The following is a 4,484-nucleotide window of genomic DNA, read 5'->3' as shown; positions in this document are numbered from 1 at the left end:
CCGTGAAATCCAGCCTGGATCTGAGCCCAATGAGCTACAACTAGAAGGGACACTTGTGAGATTATGGGTCCAAACATATCACTCTGAGCAGCTGGGGAGGAGTGGGGAGAAGCAGTGATGGGATTGACTTCTTTTATTCAGAAGAACTGCCAAAATGCACTGTAATTGCTGGTGGGTTTGGACATGGGGAACCAAGCAGAGCCATGCCAGAAACAGGCAGTTTCAGGCCTTGAAGATGGCTCATGTCGGCTCTTATCAATATAAACACAGCCCACCTGAAGGGACATTCAAGCATGGTGGGTAGGTCCTTCTCTCTGCAAAAGATACTGTAAAATGCCTAAGCTTTTCTTATTAATGCATCTCCAATTGCAAGCAAGTGCATTTCATACAAGAGTGAAAATGTTATGATGATCCTTCATTTCTTCTGCTGGAGCATACCTAGGGACTTTCGGGACCGAGTGATGGTGAATTCTGTAAGCAGCATGTGACTAAAACCACTACAATCACAGAGCTATTGACACAGGGGACAAAAATTTCCTCCTAGTGGCATTTCTTTTTGATGGTTCTAAGGCTGCAAGACATAACTGAGTATCATGGATAGCCTCCAGATATGAAGTTGGAATTTGCTACTTTTGTGTGAAACATTCCCAAACCATGAATCATCTGAGGTTTCCCTTCCTCACTGATGCCTGAGTACACCCTGTGTTACCTCGCAGGATGGGACCTCACAAAGCAACAGCAAGGGCAAGGAAAACGATGTTAACGTTTGTTCTTTCTAATTGACAAATTTATTAGGGACAGAAGTTAACCAATAAAGACCTTTTCTTTGGACTTCAGCCCTGGATTTTTATTCTGCCTGGCGGAGTGTTTCATTCTGTGTCATAATATATGTCCTCAGCTCTTCAACCCTTGACATTCGGGCTGATTAAGTCCCAGAAGGTCATTGGGAAACATAGCAGGAGCTTGTAACATATGGTGCTGATAAACATCTTGGCATCAGAGATAAGGAGCTGGTCAATGTAATCTTAGGAAGCTCAGGTTTTCTTGCCGTAAATATGTACAATGTAAAGCCTAATCCCTACACAGATTTAATTAGCTGTTAAATGTATCAGATTCGTGATGAAGGGTGTTCTGGTTAGGTAGATGTTATTCACTGACTGCCACCGGCTGGCTCAAATGTGAAGTATCTCTGACTTGCATCTTGTTTGAAGGACAGGTTATGGTGAATGATGGCTGCTCTGTAAGTTTTTGGGCAGGGGGAAAATGAATTCAATTTCCAGACCCAGCTGTAGTGTCAGACACAGCCTCTGGTGCCAGGTAAAGTGGCAGTGCCATGTGGTTTCCTAAGTCCTAGCCAAAAAAAAGCTTTCTTAAAAGGTGGAGTATATGAAATTAGGTTTAATTTTCTTTTCCAGGGGAGCTGAAGCTGTTTGGCACTCTACAGAGCAGTTTCTCTGGGCTCTATGCTGCTCTTTCTTTCAGTATAGTCATTCTAAGTGCTGTGATTAGCAATGGTTTCACAAAAACAAGTGGAAGTGGAGCTACTTTCAGTTTTATTTCTCTTGGTCTGTTTTCACACTGCAGTCAGAAGCATGATTGCAACACACTGTAGACATAAGGTAGTTTTCATCCTGCCAAGCTAAGCAGCAGTACCAGTGAGTGTTCAGCAGCCTGGACTTCTGCTTGGTGCAGCAAGCAAGTGGGGCACACAGCAAGCTCACTATCTGAATAACCTCTGTGTGAAGGCACACCTTCAGCTACAGTGCCTCCACATTTGGGAGCAACCAGAGGGATGCACGTTATGTCTGGTTACTGGAGTTTCTTGCAGTTCTGGGTGGACAGCACTAACCAACCCATGACTATACCTGTGTCATGCACTGCAGCAGCAAAGATTATCTGTCACATTTCATCTCTTTGGTTCCAGAATGTCATTCATACAATCTCTCCCCAGACTCAGTTGAGCAGGGGAGAGGAGCAAAAGGCTCAAAGCAAATTTTCATAATTGTGTATGTCTTTTCAAATATGCAGAGGTTCTTATACTGGAGAGTTGTGCTTTAGCACCAGGAACCAAGGAAGAGCAAAGTGTTCCTCATTAGGGACCTTTGGGTTACACTGTGGGATTGGAGGACCAGTGCTACTTACTGCTAGTTATGTAGAGGCTGCTTTATAGCACCTATTTCATGCAGAAATAGGGGCCCTTTATTCCTGGGAAGGATAATTCCTAAAGTTTTCTAGGGTTTTGTTTGCAGACTTGCAGAATGATCCATTTATTACTCTGTTCTCCATGTCCAGGCTATGGTTTCAGAGCTAATTGGTTGGGCAAGACATTGGAACCAGCAATGGACCCTTATTTTAATATCCTTTGAGAGATTTTCCACTTGCTTTTTGAACTCATGTGTAGCTCTTAGCACCTTCAGCATCCTGCAGCAAGGACATTTTGCATGTGGATTTTCACTTGATGGACCAAACTATTTTCCATTACACTGACCAAGTTTTCCCTACTAATTTCTCCAGGATATTTAGGATTTTGTGGACAACTATTCCCTTTCAAGCCAGCGTATTCCTAGCCTGTAGTAAAATCTGTTTGTATCTCCTCAAATCCATAAATAGGGCCCCTTGGTGAGAAGGTGACAGCTGCCTGGCACGATTCCCAAACAGGTCTCCACAAGACACCCAGATTCCATCAGAAGGCGTGGAACAGTCAGCAGAGGATCACATTTTGTCAACCAGTTCGCGTGACGGATGTACCGCAACATTGGCGAACATCAGTCAGTGTCAAGATCTGACTCTGCTGGCAACTTGTCAGCGATGCTATTTTTGCCTGGTGAAAGGTTTGCAGGGGTTGGGCTGGACGTGTCTCCTGTGTGCAGTGTCGCCCCGTTCCCAGGCTGTTTGCACTGGCTCCTGGCTGGCTGCAGGAAGGGATAAGATGCAGAAGGCAGAAGCTGTATGGCTGAAACACAGCACAAACAGGAGCACCATTTACCACCACGAACCAGCAGAACAGAGGGAAAGCAGGGCCTATCTTATCAGTTACTTACTGAGTTAAGACTCAGGGGTATAAAACCTCTCTTTAAACTCTGGGGAATACCCATAAATAGAGCTCTTAAGAGATAACTTCACCAGTGGAACTTTTTTGGTGCACTTCTGTGTAGTTTTATATTACAATCACAAAGACATCTTTATATTGTCTGATAAACTTCTTAAACTGGCAACAACTACTTAGCATTACAGTTTAGTTAAGTACTAAAACAGCAGGGAGCATGCAGCTAAAGCGATACAATTATTAATATATATTCAGTAATGCTCTCAGAACAATGGCTTTAGTCATTTCAAGCCTGCTCCCAGGCTAATGTTGTTAATTTTTCAGGAGGATTATTAAGTTTTATTAGCAATTTGCATCTCAGTATAATTATACAGCTATAAGAGAAATCAATATTGCATAATGTAGAGTCCCTTAATAGTTATACAGTTTGTTGAGTCTGTTATGGGGCCAGCTTTGAAACCAGATAAAGAGGAGTCTTTATAATTCTGCTGAAATTGGTCTTTGTATGATGAGATCGATGCCTTAGACATTGAAGAAAGGGTTGCAAAATATGTCCTCAGTCTTAAATTTTGCATTCAATTGACAGTTTTACAAGTGAACTGTAGAAAATAATTGCTGTATGCTTAGAAATCTTCCCCTCATTCTGACTCCTAAACATCATTAAAATTCCTGCTCGCTACATAGCTTTCAAGTAAATTAGTATATTCATATAAATATGTATTTTCAAATCACCATGCCATAAACATGTTTGTCACCTATTGCAAAAATTCACTGCTCTAAAGTGAAGAACTGTTTGCCACAGAAGTGTCTGTGACAGACTCCTCATCTGAATGGATTAAGTGCTTTTTATTTTTAATTATATGGCATTTTTGTATCTTTTTTTTAAAGTCCGTTTCCTTAGATGTGGGCATGTGACAGTTAATCAGAGCTTAAATATGATGGTAAAAATCCCAAGGTACATCTCAGGCAGCTTTCATTTCATGAGCTGTGCTTGCAATACACATACTTTCAGCCCAGCCCAGCATTTTTCTGACACTGACAAAAGTGGAAACATCACCAGGAGAAACTGCCCTAGCTTGGCTTAACCCTTACCCCATGCTGCATAGGGTTTTTTTGTGCCAGCAAAGGATAGACATGACTGAAAACAAATTGGGGTGGGGTTATTTGGCTGGTTGGTTGGTTGGTTGGTTGGTTGGTTGGTTTTCTCTGGTTACTTTGAACTCAACTCCCAGGATGCAGTTTGCTGAGCACCACAGTTACAAAGGGACGTAGCAGCTGCAGGAGGGAAAGCAGTATGGGTTGGCAGTGCTGGAGAGTCACAGGTTTGTTCCTTCCTCCAGCTAACACTGCTTGTGAAACTAAAACCATCGTGCCCTTTTCCCAAGGTAGCAGAGCCACGAAGCAGGAGAGTGACCACTGCTCCTGTCTAGGGCATTTT

Source organism: Acanthisitta chloris, unplaced genomic scaffold (genome assembly GCF_000695815.1).
Source record: "Acanthisitta chloris isolate BGI_N310 unplaced genomic scaffold, ASM69581v1 scaffold16305, whole genome shotgun sequence".
NCBI lineage: Eukaryota > Metazoa > Chordata > Aves > Passeriformes > Acanthisittidae > Acanthisitta > Acanthisitta chloris.
This window is presented reverse-complemented; position numbering follows the sequence as displayed.